Below are 14,971 nucleotides of genomic sequence, written 5' to 3'. Positions count from 1 at the left end.
ATCTATGAGCACCAGACCAGTTTCTAACAACACTGAGGCCTAGCTATAAATCTCAGGCCTGTTCCTAGATGAAAGGAAACAATCAGTAGACCTATCAGGGCCTTGCTATTATATCAGTAACATCTAAAATATTTTCTTTTAAAAAGGACATGGCATTTATTAAACAAGAACATAATCATATACACTGATATATAGTTAGAGAATAAGAAACAGCTCTTGGAAATTAAAAATACAATCATAGAAATGAATAAGGTACTAGATTTTTTCCCCAAAGAAACCTTTTATTAAGGAATATAAATTTCATAAGTACAACCTTAGGAATATAGTGATTCTTCCTACTATACCCGCCCTCCCACCCATACTTCTACCCCTCCACCTCTTCCCCTTCCCAGTCCCATTCACCATTAAGATTCATTTTCAAATAACTTTGTACACAGAAGACCAACTCTATAACAAGTAAAGGTTTCAACAATTTTCACACACACACACATGCACACACACATAAACTGAGAACAGCTTTTACAGTTAACTCTCATAATACAACTCATTGAGGATGGAGGTCCTGCATGGAAGTTGGTGCATAGTGACTCCTGTTTTTAATTTAACAATTAACACTCTTATATAGGATGTCGGTGACCACCTGAGATTCTTGACATGAGCTGCCATGGCTATGGAAGCCTTTTAAATCCACAAACTCCATCAGTATTTAGACATGGCCATAAACAAAGTGGACGTTCTCTCCTCCCTTCAGAGAAAAGAACATCATTCTCTAATGGCCACGTCTTTCTGCTGGGGTCTCACTCACAGAGATCCTTCATGTAGAACATTTTTTTGTCACAATGTCTTGGCTTTTCATGCCTGAACTGCTCTCATGGGCTTTTCAGCCAGACCAGGAAGCCTTAAGGGCTGATTCTGAGGTCATAGTGCTGCTTAAAGTGCTACTTAAAGTGAGTCTGCTGTGTAGACTGCTTCCCATGTTGGAACAAATATCTGGTAATAATAATAGATAGAATTAAAAAGGCACTAGTTTTTTTTTTTTTAAATTAGCTTCCAGGGCCAACACTGTGGCATAGTAGGATAAACCTCCGACTGTGGCACCAGCATCCCATATGGGCACCAGTTTGTGTCCTGGCTGCTCCTCTTCTGATCCAGCTCTCTGCTATGGCCTGGGAAATCAGTAGAAGATGGCTCAAGTCCTTGGGTCCCTGCACCTGCATGAGAGACCCAGAAGAAGCTCCTGGCTCCTGGCTTTGGATTGGCCCAGCTTTGGCCATTGCGGCCATTTGGGGAGTCAACCAACAGATGGAAAAACCTTTCTCTCTCTCTCTCTCCCTCTCACTGTCTATAACTCAACTCCACCTGGTATATTTTGTCAGTAGTAACAGCTGTCCAATTTCAAGGGTTTGGCCAAAATTCCTTAGTTGTCCATACTTTGCTACATGTGGTATTTGTTGGGCTTGGGCTTCTCCTGTCCTCTCAATCCTCACTTTCTCAATCAGTTCCCTGGGCACGGTTTGGTGGTTGGTGGATTCTTGTTATGGATCTTCCTAACTTCCTTTTTACTGACTCTGACACATTCCATGAAACTCTATAGAGGCAGACACCACAGGGAATATAGCCCCAAGTCCAGGTGCTCCCATCTGCTGGGCTTCCAACACTCATTTCCCATAAACACTCTCATTGTCTTAGGTCACATACAAAATAGTTTTCCTCATGGTTGTCCTCATACAGCTGGCCTCAAGTGGCACTAGTGGAAGGGATAGTGTTGTTGACAAAGAAGAATAAGACGTCCTCAAGTCTCAATTGGATCCTCCTCCAGAGTAAGATGTAGAATTGGCCAATAGTGAGGCCAGAAGGCATTTGGTACTTCCTCTTCTCCAGATCTGGTACTCTGGCTTTAGGTGCCTTCTCCACAATTACAGGGGCCCTGTCCAGATATTTCTTCTGGATCTTTTCTCCTTTCTTTTTCCAGTACTCAAGAGGATGATCCTCTTTATACTGGAACTTCATGATGGACCACAGGTTTTCCAAGATCCTCGCACAGAACCTGCCTCCCTTGCGGATGGTTGTGTCTCACACTTCTCTGCCCTCTGCCAACTTCTGTGGTACCAGGATTGCCTCAGAAGCATCCACGCTCTTCACCACGCTGCCTGGCCTCGTGCTCAGGAGGGATGCCTTGGGACCCTGGCCTGGAGGTGGAAAGTGGCCAGGTGAAGAAATGCAGGTGCTCCGCTCAAGCAGGCAATAGATGAATTGCAAGAAAAAGTCATATTCCCACTACGTAGTACAGATGGAAAAGTAATGGGAAACTACAGATAATACAATGAGTGGTCCCAACCATCGTTATGAAATTATGAAACTTAGACTTGGAAAACTCTAAGAACTTGTTTCTTTTACCAAACCAGTTCTGAAAGCCAGAAGACATTGAAGCAATGCTTTCCAGATTGCAAGAAAAAAAAATATTTTAACACATAATTCTATACCAAAACAAAATTTGAATAGCTGTTAGGTAGCTTAAAGACATTTTCAGATGTTTAGGCTGTCAATATTTTACTTTCCATGTTCATTTCCTCAAAATACTATGGATGGGGCAAGCATTGTGGGATAGCAGGTTGGACCACTGCCAGCAAATGCTGGCATCCCATATGGGCATTGGTTCGGATCCTGGCTGCTCCACTTCTGATCTTGCCCCTGATAATGTGCCTGGGAAAGCAGTGAAATATGGCCCAAGTGCTTGGGCTCCTGTGCCCATCTGGGCTCCTGGCTTCTGCCTGGCCCAGCTCTGGCTGTTGTGACCATTTGGGCAGTGAAATAGCAGATAGAAGATCTCTCTCTAGCTCTCTCTCTCTCTCGCTCTCGCTCTCTCTCTCCTTCTCCTGTAACTCTGCCTTTCAAATAAATAAATAAATATTTTTTAAAAATGCTACTGGGAAAAGTGGGAAAACTGAAGGAGGAAACCAAAGAGGAAACATATGAGATCTAGGCAACAGAGAAGCCAGCATGAGAGTGTCAAGGAACTGTCCAAGAGGTGAAGATCCAGGGGACAGCACTGCCCCAGATGTGCCCCATGTGTGGAGGAACTTAGGGCAGAGGAGATGAAGTTGGTAGAATCCCAGCTGTTGTTCAGTATATTCATGGAAAGTTAGACCCTGGAGGAGAGTTTGGGAACAAATTTGTAATGAGGACAACAGAAACTGAGTATCTCAGTCTTCTTGGGTAACTGTAACAAAAGACCACAGATTAGGTGGCTTATAAACAACAGAAAATTATTTCTAATAGTTCTAGGGGGTAGGAAGTCCAAGATCAAGGGACCACTAAATTCAGTCTGGTGACTGCCCACTTCCTAATTCACAGAAGGCTGTCTTGACAGACTTTTTGCTGAGTTCTCAACATAGTAGAAGGGGAGAGAGAGCTCTTTGGTTTTTTTTTTTTTTTTTTTTGTAAAGGCTCCACCCTCATGGCCTATTCACTCCCATAGTCCCCACCTCCAAAAACCATCACACAGGGGTTGGGTTTCAACATATGAATGGTGGTGTTGGGGCAGGGGCAACATACAGATATTCAATCTACATTACTTAGTAAATCAAGGAACTTGGTATTTGTCAATACAGGAATAATTTATAAATCAATTTCATAAAGGAAAAATAAGCATAGTCTACCAAATGCCTAGTCCTAATAGCATTTATGAATGGCCATGATAATGTAAACATTGAGCTAACCAAAATTGTGAAATAATTATTATGAGAGGACAAAGTATAATAATTCGGCTGGCGCCGTGGCTCAACAGGCTAATCCTCTACCTTGTGGCGCCGGCACACCGGGTTCTAGTCCCGGTCGGGGCACCGATCCAGTCCCGGTTGCCTCTCTTCCAGGCCACCTCTCTGCTGTGGCCCAGGAGTGCAGTGGAGGAGGCCCAAGTGCTTGGGCCCTGCACCCCATGGGAGACCAGGAGAAGCACCTGGCTCCTGCCATCGCATCAGTGCGGTACACCGGCCGCAGCGCGCCGGCCGTGGCGGCCATTGGAGGGTGAACCAACAGTAAAGGAAGACCTTTCTCTCTGTCTCTCTCTCTCACTGTCCACTCTGCCTGTCAAAAAAGAAAAAAAAAGAAAAGAAAAAAAGAAAGAGATAATTCATTATAGATAACACATAAATCTGAAAAACAAGCAGCTCAATAAGGTGTGATTTAATTGTACAGAAGTAACAATAATGGCCGGCGCCATGGCTCAACATGCTAAACCTCCGCCTAGCGGCGCCGGCACACCAGGTTCTAGTCCCGGTAGGGGCACCAGATTCTGTCCCGGTTGGCCCTCTTCAAGGCCAGCTCTCTGCTATGGCCCGGGAGTGCAGTGGAGGATGGCCCAAGTCCTTGGGCCCTGCACCCCATGGGAGACCAGGAGAAGCACCTGGCTCCTGGCTTCAGATCAGCGCGGTGCGCCAGTCGCAGGGTGCCGGCCGCAGCGGCCATTGGAGGGTGAACCAATGGCAAAGGAAGACCTTTCTCTCTGTCTCTCTCTCTCACTGTCCACTCTGCCTGTCAAAAATTAAAAAAAAAAAAAATTTAAAAAAAGAAGTAACAATAAGAGAATCAGGTAAAAGGAACAAATTGCCTCAGGTTCAAAATATGGGGTGCATGGAAGGTTGGGGATGTCTGTCTTCAAAATAAGCCTCATAGGAGAATTAGACATTTTTATTTTATTTATTTTTTTGACAGGTAGAGTTAGAGAGAGAGAGAGAGAGATTTTCCTTCCGTTGGTTCACCCCCCAAATGGCCGCTACAGCCGGGGCTGCGCCGATCCAAAGCCAGGAGCCAGGTGCTTCCTCCTGATCTCCCATGCGGGTGCAGGGCCCAAGGACCTGGGCCATATTCCACTGCACTCCCGGGCCATAGCAGAGAGCTGGACTGGAAGAGGAGCAACGGGGACAGAATCCGGCACCTTAACCGGGACTAGAACCCGGGGTGCCGGCACCACAGGCGGAGGATTAGCCAAGTAAGCTGTGGCGCTGGCCTTGTTTCTTAATTTATATTATCTTTAATTGGAGTATGAACCATTAGATTTATTGTAGTTGTTATGATAGGTTTTAGGTCTGCAATGCTATTTTTCCTTCTGTTTCTCCTTTCCTCTCCTATGACTTCATTACAGAACCAGAAGAAAATTCCACAATATGCTTAAAGTTCTGAAAGAAAAAGGTGAACCCAAAACTCTATTTCTAGTAGAAATGTCCTTTAAGATTGAAGGCAAAATAAAGAGATATTCAGATAAAAGAAAATTCAGAGACTTTGTCACCAATAGACTCTGGCCTGTAAGAAATGGCAAAGGGGGTGGCTTTACCAGCTACGCCACAGTGCCGGCATCCCATATGGGCACCAGTCCGAGTCCTGGCTGTTCCACTTCCAATCCAGCTCTCCAGCTATGGCCTGGGAAAGCAGTGGAAGATGGCCTAAGTTCTTGGGTTCCTGCACCCACATGGGAAGCCTGGAAGAAGCTCCTGGCTCCTGGCTTCGGATCGGTGTAGCTCTGGCCATTGCGGCCATCTGGGGAGTGAACCAGTGGATGGAAGGATGGAAGGCCTCTCTCTCTCTCTCTCTCTCTCTCTCTTCTCTCTGCTTCTGCCTCTCTGTAACTCTGCCTTTCAAATAAATAAATAAATGTTGAAAAAACTTCTATATTTAGGTGAACTGGTACATTATTACCTGGAAGTAAGGCTATTAAAGGCTAAGGATGTGCATGGTAATTCCTATGAAAACCACTTCAAAAATAATGAAAAGAAAAACTAACAGGAAAATTTAAGTGGGAAGCTAATGAATTTTTAGTAGAACTTATTCCTGCTTCTCTAACTTCAGAAGCTGGTTCCTTAAAAATGACTGGAGAATGGGGCCAGCACTGTGGCGTAGTAGTAGGTTGGGGCTCCACCCATGGCACCAGCAACCCATGTGGTCACTGGTTTAATTCCCACCTGTCCCACTTCCAATCCAGATCCCTGCTGATATGCCTGGGAAGGCAGTGGAGGATGGCCCAAGTGCTTGGGCTCTGAACCCATGGAAGGCCCAAAAGGAGCATCTGGCTCCTGGCTTTGGATCTGCTCAGCTCTAGTCGTTGTAGCCATTTGGTGAGTGAACCAGCAGATGGAGAACCCCTCTCTCTCTGTATCTCTTCTTTTCTCTGTAACTGTGCCTCTCAAGCAAATAAAAATAAATCTTTTAAAATTCATGAAAAACAAATATTGTGAAAAAATAATGCATGGATTTCAAAAATTTTGCACCAAAATAACCTTATCTTTTAATTCCATTTTCCACAAACCTTTTGGGGTCCTCTCTTATATAGGAAGATTTTAATAACATTTAAGATAATGATAGACACATTGGTATTTGGTACTACAATAATAAAAAGTTATTCTCCAAGGTTATTTTGCAATGTGGAACCTGGAACACTGTTGAATATTTGGTGTTCTGTTACATTAAAATCCATAGGTCTTGTACATGGGATGTATGTTGTGCTAATGTATGATTTTTAAGTGATATATTGTTTCCCCAAGTTATATAGGTTTTCCAGTACTGACACATATAATTACAAATTATCAAAAATTTATATTCATTAATATTGTGGCAGATTCCACCAGAAAAGGTTGTAAGTATTGGGAAGCCACCAAGCTGTTAGTGGCAGATAGAAGTTCTTCAGAAGTCTAATTTTCACTTGAGAGCGTGCACTTTATCATCAAAAATACTGTCAGAGGTTTACCTTGAAGAAGCAAGGTTATGTGGAGCTTTGGAATACCATTTTTACATGAAATAATAAATCACAGAGAAACTATGCTTAGTTAGATATTTAGCTGACACTTTCACTTGTCCACCGTGAAAGGATACGTTGTGACTCATAGACTGAAGTATGTTAAAAATTGTTTTCATGTAGAAGCCAGAGGTTTGTCTACGTGAGTCTTAGATATATCTCTAAAATTCATCATGCCCAGGAATGTTGAATGTGCATTTTAACAACTAGGATGTACAGATTTGCCAAAACATGATTTATCACCTCAGGATCATAAATTTTCAAAAATACTCACCACTAAGCTGATCTTTGTCTATATTTCACTAGAAGTTTTGGTAATATTGTTTCCTTTAACTTGTTGAACATGAGAAGACACAAAAGTCTTCACTTAGCCCCAAAGTATGTATTGACGATGACATACATATAAAACATCCTGCAGTTCCTGTAAATCATAAACATTTGTAAATCATAAACAAAAGATTTAGAGCCATGCTGAGCTGGCTCTGAGCACTCCTTGTGCCAGTTTGCTCCTCTCCCTCTGCTGAGTCAACTAAGGCAGCCGTGAAGACCCTGAAAAGTGGCTGGAAGTGGCTTGAGCCCAGGAGGCCCTAGGGGTCAACAGCAGCACAGCACAGGGCTACCAAACCTTCCAAAGACCAATGTGAGGCCCAAGGGCATTAGGAAGAAGTTTGTTTCAGGTGCTGCAGACATTGAATAAAAAAAAGGCAGTGTACTGTTTTGTGAAATGAAAATTCAACCCCCAGCAGCCTCTTTAATAGCAAAAGTAGCAACATCCCAGGGAGATGGAACTCATGATGGTACTACTTCCAATGTTCTTGTCGCTCGAGAGCTGGGTTTCTACAGTTCTGAAGGTCTTCATCCCAGAATAATCAATGTAGGCTTTGGAACTGTAAATGGCCTTTAAATTTTTTTGAGTGAATCCAAGCTGGCAGAGAGGTGGACAGGGAAGCACTTACGGATGTGGCCAGAACACCTCTATGAACTGGAGTTTGTGCTGAACTTGTCCTAACAGAAGGTGTTGTGGACTCACTGTGGCCATTAAAATAAGACAAACCAATCAGGTGTTGAGACATAAATCTGAAACTGATGCAGGCTTAACCAGAGGTTTTGTTGTGGTCCATGAGGCATGGCATCCTGATATGAAGTAAAGAGTAGAAAAAGTGATATGTTGCTAGAATATAAAAAAGCAGAAGTGAATTCTGGATTTATTTGTTTTTTTTTTACAAGAGTGCAGAAGAGAGAGAAAAAACAATAAAGGCTGAAAGATAATTCATTGAAGAGAGAGTTAAAAAATTGAACTGAAAAAGTCCAAGGTGATTAAGATAAAATTTTTCTTGTTATTAATCAAAAAGGAATTGACACCTTTTCCTTAGATGTTCTTGCCAGAGAAGGCATAACAGCTCTGCACAGAGCCAAAAGGAGAAACTCAGAAAGGTTGATCCTTGTTTGTGGTGGAGCCACTACATTTTGTTGTTTTTAGAGAGGAAGACACACACACACATAAACACACACACACAGCTTTCATCCATTGGTTCACTCCTCCAGTACTTGCAGTGGCCAAGGCTGGGTAAGTACAAAGACTGGAGTGGGGAACTTAATCCAGGTCTTGCACATAGGTGGCAGGGACCTAACCACTTGAGCCATCACCTGCTGCCTCCAAGGGTCCACATTAGCAGGGAACTGGAAATGGAAACGGGAGTCCTGACTCAGACATAGGTAAATCCTGAATGGGATGTGGAGGACTTGCTGTGAGGATACTTTAGGAGAAGAGAAGTTCACCTTTGTTAAGAAATGTAACAGTCCTTGCTCTGCCACATCATTGGTCAAAGGACCAAGCAGACATAGATTCATTCAAATGGAAGTTGCATTAAGAGGTGGCATAAGGGCTGTATTGTTCCAGGTACTGGTTGAATAGAAGCAGCAGTGGCAGAAGGCTTCATTAAATGTAAGGCCAGTTCAGACATTTTCTGGTGCACTGCTCATTTACTTAAGGTTTTTGCTTGGAACTCTGGCTTTGACCTTCAGGATTTTTGCTTAAAAATCAAGCAAACATTTAGAATCAGAATGTAGGTGTGGGCTTGAACACAGGTGGGCCAGTGATAGCAGCAGAAGTAGGCACGTGTACAGCTACTGAGTAAAGAAACAGCTTATTCACTCCTGCGCTGATTGCCACCAACCTTCTGGCTGCTGAGACCATTTGAGCTGGAAGGTCTTCCCTAAAAAGTTGGACTGAGGGGCTGGTGCAGTGGCGTAGCGGGTAAGGCCACTGCTTGAAGTGCTGGCATCCCATGTGAGCGCCAGTTCGAGATCTAGCAGCTCCACTTCTGATCCAGCTCTCTGCTGTGGCCTGGGAAAGCAGTGGATGATGGCCCAAATCCTTGGGCCCCTGTACCCATGTGGGAAACTCAGAAGAAGCCCCTGGATGGCCCAGCCCAGGCCATCAGGGCCATTTGAGTGGTTAACCAGGGGATGAAAGATCTCTCTATATCTCTGTCTCTGTCTCTCAGTGTAACTCTGCCTTCCAAATAAATAAATAAATAAATCTTTAAAAATACATACATATATAAATAAAAGAAAGAGTTTCAGAATAAGAGAGGGAGGGAGGGAGGGAGAGGTCTTCCATTGCTGGTTTGCTTCCCAGATGGTTGCAATGGCCAGGGCTGGGCCAGGCTAAATCCAGGAGCCAGGAGCTTCATCCAGGTTTCCCATGAGGGTAGCAGGGGCTCAAACACTTGGGCCATCTTCTGCTGCTTTCCCCAGGCCATTAGCAGAGAGCTGAATTAGAATTGGAGCAGCCAGGAAATGAACCAGCTCTCATATAGAATGCTGAGGTTACAGGCAGTGACTTTACTTGCTACTCCACAAAACCGTTACCATTGTTTTGAACTTTTATGCTCCTATAAATGGTACTTAAGTAATTTAAAGTTTTAAAAGACTTTCCTTAGCACACATTTTTAAAAACATTTATTTACCTATTTATTTATATGGGAGAATGTGAGAAAGGGAAAGACCACACACACCCCCCACACACAGACAGATCTTTCCTCCACTGGTTCATTTCACATATGCCTGCAAAAGCTTGTTCTGGGCAAGGCCAAAACCAAGGGGCAGAATTCCACCTGGGTCTCCCATATGAATGGCAGGGACCCAAGTACACAATTATTTTCTCAGTTTTTAAGGCAGGGAAGGCAAAGGTCAAGACACCAGCATCTGGCAAAGGCCTTCCTGCTGTGTCTTCACTCAGTTGAAGGGGGAAGGGCAGGAAGTGAACCTGCTCCTTAGACAATGGCATTGACCTCTAGAGAAGGCAGAGTCCTGGTGACCCAAACACCCCCAACTGGATTCCATCTCCCAACACTACCCCATTAGAGACCAAGCTTTCTTTTATTTTTTTTCCTTTAACTTTTTTTTTAGAAATTTTTTATTTAATAAATATAAATTCCAAAGGTACAGCTTTTGGATCATACTGGTTCTTCCCCCCATACCCGCCCTCCCAACCCCACTCCTATCTCACCTCCTACTCCCTCTCCCATCCCATTCTTCATTAAGAGTCATTTTTAGTTACCTTTATATACAGAAGATCAACTCTATACTAAGTAAAGATTTCAACAGTTTGCACCCACACAGACTCACGAAGTATAAAGTACTGTTTGAAGACTATTTTTACAGTTAATTCTCATAGTATAATGCATTAAGGACAGAGATCCTACATGAGGAGGAAGTGCACAGTGACTCCTGTTGTTGATTTAACAATTGACACTCTTATTTATGATGTCAGTAATCACCCAAGGCTCTTGTCCATGAGCTGCCAAGGCTATGGAAGCCTTTTGAGTACACAAACTCCGACCTTATTTAGACAAGGCCATAATCAAAGTGGAAGTTCTCTCCACCCTTCAGAGAAAGTGGAGACGAACCTTTCAGCAGGTGGACATATTCAAACAATAGCAGAGACCCTGGAGGAACCTTGGGGAAGGATTTTGCAGTGAGAACAACAGAAACTTAGCAAATAAAGGAAGAAGATAAGAGCTTCAGGGAAATGAAAAAAAAAATCAATTTGAGCAAAGAAAAGTTATCATAGCTACTAGCCTAGTTGTGATAGAATTTACATGGTCATTGGGGGGCCTGCGCTGTGGCTCAGTGGGTTAACACCCTGGCCTGAAGCTCTGGCAACCCATATGGGTGCCGGTTTGAGGGCCGGCTGCTCCATTTCCTATCCAGCTTTCTGCTATGGCCTGGGAAAACAGTAGAAGATGACCCAAGTCCTTGGGCCCCTGTATCCGTGTGGGAGACCCGCAGGAGGCTCCTGGATCCTGGCTTTGGATTGGCGCGGTTCTGGCCATTGCGACCAATTAAGGAGTGAACCATCGGATGGAAGACCTCTCTCTCTCTCTCTCTCTCTGCTTCTCCTTCTCTCTGTGAAACTCTGACTTTCAAGTAAAAATAAATAAATCTTTAAAAAGAAAAAAAGAATTTACATGGTCACAAAAATATAAACACTGAACACTGAGCTAACCAAGATTATAAAATAGACACATTGGCAGGACAGGGGCATGTGAAAGGGAGCTATCTACAAATGATGATACATAAAACTGAAAGACAAAGAAGGAGGCCTAAAAGGGAAGGCAGACAGGCACAAAGATCTTTAGTGGCACAGAGGAGACAATAAAAGAATTAGGACGCTTGCCTCTGGGATCAGCAAACGGGGATGCAAGGAAGGCTGGGGACATCTATCTTCCTAACAAGCTTTGTAGAAATATTTGACTTTTAAACTAACTAACTTCATATATCCATTTTATTTTTAAAAAATAAAAATTCAGGCGCCGACACTGTGGCACATCAGGTTAAAGCCACCGCCTGCAGTGCTGGCATCCCATATGAGTGCTGGTTCGAGTCCCGGCTGCTCCACTTCCAATCCAGCTCTCTACTAAGGCCTGGGAAAGCAGAAGATGGTTCAAGTCCTTGGGCCCCTGCACATGTGTGGAAACTGGAAGAAGCTACTGGCTCCTGGCTCCAGCTGTTGTGGCCATTTGGGGATTTAACCATGGATGGAAGACCTCTTTCTCTCTCTCTGTCTCGCTATAATTCTGCCTTTCAAATAAATAAATCTTAAAAACAAAGAAAAAAGAAATGGAGCTGTTAGGCTAAAAAAATAAAAATTCTTTGCTTTAAAGGGACAACTTGAGGGGTGGACATTGTGGTGCAGTGGGTTCAGCCGTCATCTAGGACACCCACATCCCATATCAGAGTGCCTGGGTTCAAGTACTAGCTACTCTGCAATTCCCATTCAGCTTCTTGCTAATGTGCCTGGGAGACAGCAGATGATGGCCCAAGTGCTTGAGCCCCTCCACCCACATGGGAGGCCTGGCTGGAATTCCTGGATCCTGGCTTCAGCCTGGCCCAGTCCCAGCTGTTGCAGGCATTAGTGGAGTGAATCAGTAGATGGAAGATCTCTCTGTGTGTCTGTCTCTGTCTCTTTCTCTCTCTCCGTGTCACTTTGCCTTTCAAATAGAGGAAAATATGCAAAAATTAAAAAGTTGGGGCTGGTGCTGTGGTGTGGTAGATTGAGCCTCTGCCTGCAGTGCCGGCATCCCATATGGGTGCCGTTCATGTTACAGCTGTTCTACTTCTAATCCAGTTCTCTGCTATGGCCTGGGAGGGCAGTGGAAGATGGCACAAGTGCTTGGGCCCCTGCACCCACATGGGAGACCCAAGAGAAACTTCTGGCTCCTGGCTTTGGATTGGCCCAGCTCCAGCCGTTGCAGGCATTTAGGGAGTGAACTAGCAGATGGAAGACCTTTCTCTGTTTCTCCCTCTCTCTGTAATTCTCTCAAATCAAGAAATAAAATGTAGAAAAAGAATATTTTTCACCAGGAGTTGGTTGAATCTGTGGATATAGAACCAATGGATGCAGAGGCCTGACTGCATTGAGTTTGGCTTCTGCCACCATGCAGCAAGTACCCCAGTCACCACTGAGGAAGAGTCATTGTCCTCGAGTTTCTGTTCAACAGAAGGCCCACTTCTTGCTCAGTGCTTCTCAAATTCATCAGCACCATTCTAGTCACACGTTTGAGCACTTTCTCTGGGCTGAGTACTGTTTTATGCACTTCATATGTTTGTTTGTTTTAATATTTATTTGGTTATTTGAAAGGCAGAGTTAGAGAGGGAGGGAAAGAGAGAGGGGTGTTCCACCTGCTGTTTCACTCCCCAAATGGCCACAACAGCTGGAGCTGGGCCTATCCAAAACCAAGAGCTTCTTCCAGGTCTACCCATGGGATGCAGGGGCCCAAGCACTAGGCCATCCTTCACTTCTTTTCCTAGGTGTGTTAGCAGAGAGCTGGATCAGAAGTGGAGCAGCCAAGACTTGAAATGGTGCCTATGTGTGATGCTAGCACTGCAGGTGACAATGCCGCCCCCTCACATGGTTATTTTTTAAAGATACTTTTACTGGGAGCCAGTGTTGTGGCACAGTGGGTTAAGCCACCACCTGCAATGCCAACCTCCTATATAGGCACCTGTTCAAGTCCTACCTGCTCCAACTCTGATCTACCTCTCTACTAATATGCCTGGGAAAGCAGCAGAAAATGACTCAAGTGTTTGGATCCCTGCCACCCATTTTATGGGCGATATCATGGAATTTGTCTGCAGAATGCATGAACCAGAAGAGAGTGAAAACTGGTGATGCAGGAGAGGGAGAGGCTGGTGTTGTGCACAGATGCAGGGGTAGTCTCAGCAGTGAGACCATCCATCCATTATCCCTGGAGGGAAGGCCGAGAAGAGAAAAGCAGATCTGGCTTGTGGGGTTCTGGTACAGTTCTCATCTCAGTCCTTCTTTAATCCTGAGTGAAAAAAGAGATAAGTTCATCCTCCAAGTGAGTAGAGTGGGGTGTGGAGGGGTGTGAGGAGGAAGGAGAAAGTGAGGAGTAGCCCCTCAAGGGCAGTGAGAATGAACTGATATGGACATCAAGAGGGAGAGAAGGAGACAGAGACTGGGTAGTAGCAGCAAGATGTCTGGCATACTAACCACAAGGAAATATGACAACATATTATGTCTGCTGTGAGGAGTATGGATTACCTTTACTTTGTCATTTATCATTGTCATCATTTTATAATTTTTCTGCAAAAAATATATTTTCTACACTATATGTAGTATGGTATAGTATACGTAGTATAGTATAGAAAAGCAGCTTTGTTTAACATGTTAGAAGGCAAAGCAGATGGGTACAAAATCAGGAGCTTGGGCCTCTGTGTCTGGGCTCTAGGACAATGACTCAGAGTGTCCTGTTGCCTAGGACACTGCCCTCCATGAAGGCCAAGAGCCTTCTCCTCATTCTTTGTGGGGTGTGGCCATTTATTACTTTCTTGTCAGAAGCCAATGCCTTTAAGAAGTCTTGACATTTTCAGCTTTTGTCAGTGGGAGACTTTTGTCCCTGTAATATAGCTGCCTTCTCCAGAAACGGGAATTCTGAGGCAGAACAGTCCAGTGTGAAGATCACCGGTCCTGAGTAGAGCTTCAGAATCTGGGTCTTCACACAGGATCTGAAAGTGACTGCTGAAGGTTCACGAATGTGCATGGTTGTATGTGACTTACTTTTGAGAGCAGTATTCATTCGTACACAAGAAAACTCAAAAGATACTGGAGCGAATACAAAGACTCCACTGTTTGCTAAGTGCCTGGCATGGTGCCTGCCACAGAAGGGGCCTTTGATATCTGTTGAACAATTAGAATGTCTTTGGATGTTAAAAGTAATAATATACAAATATTAATTGGTAATATCCCTTTTCCACTCCCACCACCATCCTTCAGTTCCTCAAGTCATCTACTCAGAAAGCACCACAGTTGGTGGTTTTCATTTCTTTTCCTTCCTTTCTCTCTTTCTTTCTCTTTCCACATGTTCTATTCCTCTCTTGCTAAAAGAACAAGTTGACAACAAAGACTATTTAAAAGAAATGCTCGGGGCCGGCACTCTGGTGCAGTAGGTTAATCCTCTGCCTGTGGTGCTGGCATCCCATATGGGTGCCAGTTCTAGTCCCGGCTGCTCCTCTTCTGATCCAGCTCTCTACTATGGCCTGGGAAAGCAGTAGCAGAGGGTCCAAGTCCTTGGGCCCCTGCACCCTTGTGGGAGACCCAGAAGAAGCTCCTGGATCCTGGCTTCAGATCAGCACAGCTCTCACCAGTCGCAGCCA

At 44.3% G+C, this 14,971-nt stretch overlaps 1 protein-coding gene and 1 pseudogene across 5 annotated transcripts in view; both read left to right on the top strand.

Annotated features, from left to right (window-relative positions):
- ZFP57 (ZFP57 zinc finger protein) overlaps positions 1-14,971 on the top strand; it is a 37,677-nt gene that overhangs the window by 1,216 nt on the left and 21,490 nt on the right. Inside the window, exons 2-4 of one of the 5 annotated variants that reach the window (XR_009865389.1) lie at positions 1,973-2,210; positions 5,978-6,110; positions 11,605-11,915. The exons of 2 other annotated variants lie outside the window; for them this stretch is intronic. The gene's annotated coding sequence lies outside the window, so the exon portion shown is untranslated. Of the gene's footprint in view, positions 1-1,972; positions 2,225-5,977; positions 6,111-11,604; positions 11,916-14,971 lie in introns of those variants that run through there. 2 more of the 5 variants (XR_009865388.1, XR_009865390.1) reach the window with 2 other exon arrangements.
- On the top strand, positions 2,012-14,293 carry LOC133756463 (T-complex protein 1 subunit zeta-like; annotated as a pseudogene).

The sequence above is a fragment of the Lepus europaeus genome, chromosome 3 (assembly GCF_033115175.1).
Source record: "Lepus europaeus isolate LE1 chromosome 3, mLepTim1.pri, whole genome shotgun sequence".
Classification (NCBI taxonomy): domain Eukaryota; kingdom Metazoa; phylum Chordata; class Mammalia; order Lagomorpha; family Leporidae; genus Lepus; species Lepus europaeus.
This window is presented reverse-complemented; position numbering and strand designations above follow the sequence as displayed.